Source organism: Varanus komodoensis, unplaced genomic scaffold (assembly GCF_004798865.1).
Source record: "Varanus komodoensis strain SLA01 unplaced genomic scaffold, ASM479886v1 scaffold137, whole genome shotgun sequence".
NCBI lineage: Eukaryota > Metazoa > Chordata > Lepidosauria > Squamata > Varanidae > Varanus > Varanus komodoensis.
Genome location: NW_025335397.1, coordinates 142,701 through 149,817, shown reverse-complemented (window position 1 = coordinate 149,817; position 7,117 = coordinate 142,701).

Sequence of the window (7,117 nt, the reverse complement as noted above, 5' to 3'; positions counted from 1 at the left end):
TGGCAGCCCCCCTCAGCAGCCTCCCCAAAAAAGGCAGGTTTCCACTATTAAGGGATGGTTTTATTGGTGTAGATCCACGATGGTGTAATAAACGGCATGCCTGCTTGAAAAGAATCCTTCATGCATTCCATGTATTGTTCAAAAGGCAGTAAGCTATAATTCCAACAAAAATACTAGCCATTTTTCTGTCTGTGTTATTGGCAGACCCGTCAAAACAATTTCCATGCATACAGGCCAAAATGTGTTTTTAAGAAAGATTATTCCCAACTGTGCATTATCTTAAATAGACCTGTCAGGCTGAGCTGTTCAGCAAAGAACGTGCTGCCCATGAGGCCCATCTTGAGAAAGGGAAGCGGAGCCACAGGCAGCAGGAGCTGAAGGGCCAGAGCACACGCTGCCAAGGGCACAAACGGGTCACTTGAGCAGGCGGCCGCGGTTTTTAGTCCCTTGCCAAGGCTGCAGGGCAGCAGTCTGGGGCCAGAGGGTTAGTCTGAGTTTCTCCGCAGGCTGCCAGGGTGCAGGAGCAATTCTTGCTCACGGGACGTGGCAAGCCCTGCTGGACAGAACTGTGTCTTCCAAAGCCCCTTCCGGGAGGCTTTGCTCCTCTGCATGGTGGCAAAGCCCCGTCCCAGCCCAAAGCAGCAGGGCCCAGAGCAGAGGGGGAGAGGCGAGATGCAGGAGGCCCGGAGACGAGGCCAAGGAAACGCTGCAGCCCCTGCGAGAGCCAGGAAAGGGCAGCGCGGAAGGGGATGCAGCCGGAATGTGGCCAGCAGTGTGGAGGGAGCGAGCAAGTGGCAGAGCGCTGAGGCCCGGTCGTTCCAGGGGACTGGTCCAGCTCCTTTCAGACTATCCTGCTGCTGTCTCCCTGCACCCCACTGCACCCCATAGCCAATGCGAAGTCTGACTGCGGAGGGCCGCGTCCCAGGCCCCCTTGGCCTTCACCACCAGGTGTGCCCGGGGGCGAGGCTCGTATCCGACGGAGCCATTCTCCTACAAAGCTCCTCAACGTCCCCCCAGTCAGAGGACGCACTGCCATCCACCCACGTGCGACTGCCAGCTGAAGGGAGGGCAGCAGGCGCCTGCCTGGACGCACGCAGGATCCGTGCCCGGGAGCGGAGGCGCCCACCCCGCTGCCCCTTTCTCTCTGCCCCATTTGGGAGACTGCTCTCAGCAGGGCCGGGGAGGCCAGCGGCCACAGGAGGTGGGGGCAAGCACAGAATGGGTGCAGGATGGGGCTTCCTGAAATGCTCACATTAACTTTAAACGTTTACTTTTAAAAAGTAGCGCTCGTAGCTAGAGAGAGACACGTGCAAGTGTGGGGGGGGGGGCGCTTTGTCAAGCTTGCTGGTGACGGCAACTCAGAGAAATGCCAGAAAGCACTCCTGTACCAAACACGGCCTCCCGGCGTTCTCAGCCTTCCTTAAAAACAAAAGAGCAGCACCAGCCGTTTCCGTGGTTTCACCGGATGAAGACAGACTTGAAGGGACTGCAACGCCGCATGAGATTCAGAAGCCAGGAGGGCGGCTGAAAAGTGCCCCAACAGCAGCCCGGCCTGCCTCTCTGCGTGACCAGCCAGGCCAGGCTCTGGCTGCCAGGACGTTCTTCCCGATGTCCAGCCAGAATCTGGCTTCCCGTCACCAAGTCCATTACTCCATGTCCTGGACTCAGCAATTAAGAAGAGATGCTGGCCTCCCTCTATGTGAAAATCCTACAAGTACTTAAAGGGTGCTACCCTGTCTCCTCTCAGTCTTCTCTTCCTGAGGCGAAACATGCCCATTTCTTTCAATTCCTCTTTGCTGGCTTGGTTTCCGGTCCCTGGATCATCCTTGCTGCCCTCTTCTGAGCCCGTTCCAGTTTGTCTGCATCTTTCTTAAACTGTGTTGCCCTGAGCTGGACACTGGATGAGGTGAAACCGGTGCAGAGTAAAGGGGAACTAGCATTTCACTTGACTTGGAAGTGATCGTTCTGTTAATGCAAGCCCAAACAGCCTTTGCCCATTTTGTACCCACTTCACATCACTGATTCCTATCTACACCAATTCCAAGATCCTTCTCACTTGCTGTGCAGCCAAGTATTCCCCATCCTGAAACAATGCATCCGGTTTCCTTTTCCTATGTGCAGAATCCGGCATTTGCCCCAGTGAATTTCATTCTGCTGTTTTCAGCCCAGCACTCCAACCTATCAAGATAACTTCGAATTTTGGCTTCCAGCAGAGTAGCTACCACATTGGCAAATTTCATAAGCATTCCCTGCACGACCTCACCCAAATAACTAATAAAGACATTGAAGAGCGCTGGGCCCAGGACTGAACACTGGGTACCCCACTTGCTCTCTCTTCCCAGTTGGAGAAGGTGGCATTGCTGAGCTCTCTCCGAGTCCAGTTCTCTAGCCAGCTGTGGAGCCATCTGATAGTTGCTCCACCCAGCCCACTTCTAGCTAGTTTGACAAATCCATGCTGGCTTCTTGTTTTGAAGTAGTTTGCAGATTGACTGTTTCATAATCTGCTCCAGAATTCTGCCAGGGATTAATGCCAGTCTGACTGGTCTGTAGTTCCCGGGTTCTTTCTTTTTGCCTTGAAGATGAGGACAACATTAGCCCTTCTCCAGGCACCTGGCACTGGCTCCCCAGACCACAGCTGTTCTGCTGGGGACTCGCCCCTCCACTAAGATAGCCCCGGGACCCACAGGGCTTCTGCCTTTCAGTTTCTCTTCCCTTCCTCCACAGATTTAAAGAAGGAAGATAGAAAGAACTAAAGTGAGCAGGAGAGGAATGATGCTCTTGCTGTCCTTGGCAAAGCACGCCATTTCAAGTCTGCTCATCTGCCCTCCAGTCCATGGGAGATGTCCTGTCCAGACACGCTGCTGCTTTTCTGTACACCCAAATGAGTGCGAACAAACATAAGCACCGAGCAACATTTTTTATCTGTAGGTGCAACAAAAAACCAACGACGTGGTGCTTGCATGCCAGGCCTTACCCTCTACCCTTACGAAAGGATTCGCAAATTCTGAACAAGCCAAACCGCCTGATGGGAGCGATCCCTGTGGGCTTTCGCTCAAGCACTCCCTTAGCTTCTCACGATTTTCCACATTGCGACCAAGTCAGTGTGCTAACAAGAGGAGAAACACACAGAAGCACACACACAGACCATAAAGAAAAACACAGCCCCCTAAAAGACCTATGCAAGTGTGCAGGACACAAGTGTTTGGACATCCAGGGACCCACCCCTCGCCCACCCGCCCCCAGACCTATTTTGTTCTGTAATTTAAGATAAATTGTTCATTCAGCATCGGACAGGCTGAATCAAATCACCAGACATGTGGTGTCTGGGAGGAAGAGTTTCATCCGGATGTTCTTCCATTTCTTCTCCGCTCCCGCTCCCATCCCAAGAATTAGCAGCACGCTGCCTGCACTCATTCCCACCTCCCTCGCAAGTTCCCACCGCAGCATTTCACAGCCCACCAAGCTTCAAGGGAAGCAGGTTGGGTGAAGAGTGCTCAGCCACGCGCTGCAGCTCGTCTCACCAGCACCACGGCCAGCCTCCGGACAGCACCTGCCCTCCCGCTGGCCAAGCAAACACTACTTCAGGCTATTGTTGATAACCACGCTGCCGTAGATATCACAACAAGGAGTCATTTTCTTCTTCTTCCCAAAAGTGGAGAAGCTGTTTTTGGCCTCCTGGTCGGGAAAGAGGGGTCCGTCTTTATGGAGAGGCATGGTCGGGGTCCCCGGAATGTACACGTTGTGCTGGTAATCCAGAGATGGGATCTGCTGTGGGTAGAGGGGGGCATACCGAGGGGTCCAGACGCTGCTGGTGGTCGCAGAGGCTTTCTGCAGTTCTGTGAAAAGCAAAACATTATCGAATGACAGAAGGAAAGTCTGGGGGGAGTGCGGTCCCTCAAGCATCGCCACCTTCTGAGGATGTCTGCCTGGAAAATGCTGCACCCAGTTCCTGCGGCTTATTTCAATTTGCATTTCAAGTTGTAAGAGAACAAAAGACATCCTTAAGGTCTGGAACGGTTATTCTTTGCTTAACTTTGAACATTTATAATCCACCTTTCCTCCAAGGAACTCAAGGTGGCACAAACACGTTTCCCTTTACTCCGCTCCAGGTCACTCTCCCTGCAACCCTCAAGACGTGGGTTAGCGTTCGAAAGCTCCATGCCTGGGTAGAGAGCCGATCTCTCCCATCCTAGCCAGACAGGCTAACAATGATGTCACTTACGGATGGGGCTTCTAGAGTCCCTCCGAGGATCGCCACAGAGCTGCCTTGCCGCCAGAATCCCCTGCGCGGCTACAGGCGATCACGTGCCTCCACCGGTTGTGCTGGTGCTGTTCTGTGCTGTCAACTCATCTCCGACTTACGGCGACCCTCCAAAAAGTCTCGTCTTTCACAGCCCTGCTCTGCTCTTGTGAACTCAAGGCTGTAGCTTCCTTTATAGAGTCAATCCATCTCACGGTTGCTCTTCCTGCTCATCTTCTGCCTTCCATTTTCCAGAGCACGAGTCTCTTCTTCAGTAGGTCAGCCAATGCACATTTGTACCATAATCTTGAGTGCCTCTTCCTTTCTGGAATCCAACTGGAACATCAGGCATTTCTCGTTCCATACAGAACTTCCCATTGCAACACCCTGAGCATCAGTTTGCTCGCAAGAGAAATGAATGCCATGACACACTCCCTTGCACCTCCTATCTTGGGATATTCCCAGTCTGTGGACCTTCGGCTCGCTCTCCCTACTTGCTAGCATATTCTTGTTCTGCTCTGACTGATTTCGTCTCTGCGCCCTCAGATAATTCTATTGGTATCCCATCTATCCCAGGTGCTTTGTTCCTCCCAGATGCTTTCCAAGCAGCGCTCACTTTGCCTTCTAAGACTGCCGATTCTTCCTCACAGTGTTCCTCTTTGATGGAGTCTGTCATTCCTTGGCCTCTCGTGTTCAGATTTTTTGTACGTCGTCTCCACCTTCTCTGAGTTTTCCCCTGGCCAAACGGAGCGTCCACCTGTCGGTCTCTTGGCAGGCCTAATCTAGGATTGAATTTCCCTTTGATTTCTCAGATCTTCTGAAAGAGACCTCCTGTTTTCCCTCTTTTGTAGCTCTCTTCTATTTCCTTGCACTGGCCTGTATAAGAGCTCCTTCTCTCACCATGTGATATTTGCCGAAATGTTGCAGTCAGGATCCTGACCCTGCTCTCGTCACCTGTTGATGTTGCTTCTCACCTGTCCTGAACAAACGTGCTTCTTCTGTCAGTCACCTCAGCTTTGCATTCCAAAGGAATGGTGGTGGTGACCATTTGGTCTAAGTTTATCCTTGACTCATAAAGTACAGGAATTATTTAATTCAATTCTGAAACTCACCAGAGACTGGAGTGACCAAAGTACGCAACCGATCATGTTCTTTCTGGACTCCTCGACGGACTCCCCCCACATCTTCTAGGCTCTGGGAACTACAACAAGGAAGAGCAAATTAGGGAAAGTCTCCTACGCGGTACGGCAATGACGGCTGTAAGATTACATGACCCAGGACATCCCCAGTACCTCTTTAGGGTTGACTGTTTCGATGGCAGCCAGTCTGCATTGGGCTGTTTCACCTGCAAATGAGAGAAAACCGCATGTTGACTGGAATGAGCCACTCCACGGCACTCAACGATTCCATCGGCCATCTCCCTTTTTCAGCAGGCCGTTGGCAATGAAGCTACAAGGATCTTAGCAGGTCCACTCAGCTCCCCGGGCAAGTAACGAACTGCTTTCAGTACTAAGGAGCCATTGGTGCGAATGGGGCTGGCCCTTGGCCGCTGCCTTCTCTCAGGCCTGCTTCCCTCTGCAGCAACTATGCCTCTGCCAAGGACTGAGGAGGGTGGGCGGGTGGAGGGCAGCTGGGGAGCAGCTGGGCTGTGCCACTCGCCAACAGCTGCAGGTGGCGGCAGTGGGGGGGGTGGCTGGGGGGGATCGCCTGCGACCATCCGCGATGGAGCCACGGGCATCGGACCTGCAGGGCTGGTCAATCTGTCGGGCAGATGAGAGGATCTCTGAGGCTGAGCAGCACCGTGTGAGCTGGAGGGCTTAGGACTCGCGGGGAGGGAGCTGCCAGAATGGAAGCAGGCGTGGAACCCGTCCAGCTGGGTGTGTTTGCAGGAAAATTTGGCCAAGTGGGAATGAGTGAATGGCTATGGAAGAAACAGCTGGGAAGTCAGGGTGGAAAAAGACTGGCAGGAAGCGGGGCGGTGATTGCACTGGGAGCTGGTACAGAAAAGGCAAGCACAGGGAAGTCTTTTGGCAGGCAGGCTAAGAAAGGGGCACGTGCGTGGACATGCCGGCCCTTCGGGAGGGAGCCGAGGGCAGCATCCATGGCACTCGCAGAAGCCCCTGCAGGTGCTGGACATGTTCAGAAATGGCTGAAACTGCAACAAAGGAAAAGAATCCTTCCGGACAGGCAAATGCTAGTACCAAGTGAGGTGGAATTAGTAATTTGGGGCCGGCTTGCAGGGGGAATTGGCTTTATTGAAATAGTAACCCAACTTTCTGTTGGATGGGGAGTTTGCTCCTCCAACCCACCTGCTTTTGGTGCTCGTGTTCAGTGCTTTTAGGCACAGCATGCGATGAGAAAGGGCAGCACTAACGAGTCCCGGGGCAGAGCTTCTCAGTGAAGCACGCCACTTGCCCCTTGCCCCTGAGCTCGCGCCCCAGCACGGTTCCGCCTGGGATGGCGCTGCCCTGCCCCAGGGCCTGACCTGGCCCTGCACCCAGCGCCGCTCTGCTGGGTCAGGACTCGTTCCCACGGGCCTCTCACCGCAGTCCACGAAAGGACGGCTCGAGGGAACCGGCCCGTGTCCGCAAGCAGCCCGTGCTTTGGCAAGCAAAGACGACGCACCAGGAGGAGGGGGAGGCACCGAGCCTTCCACCCCCGTCCTGGGGACGGCGCGATCCCAGCCCGTGTTCCTTCACGCGGGGCTGGAAGGGCCTGCGGCGCTGGAGGCGATCCCAGGCCACGGGCGCGCTCCCTCCACGCGCCCTCGGCCCTCCGTCCTCACCCAACGAGCGCGCACGCCGCTCCTCCGAGCACCAGCGGGACCTAGCGCGCACGCGGGCGAGTCGCGCTGGCCGCCGCCGGGGGGCGGCGGGG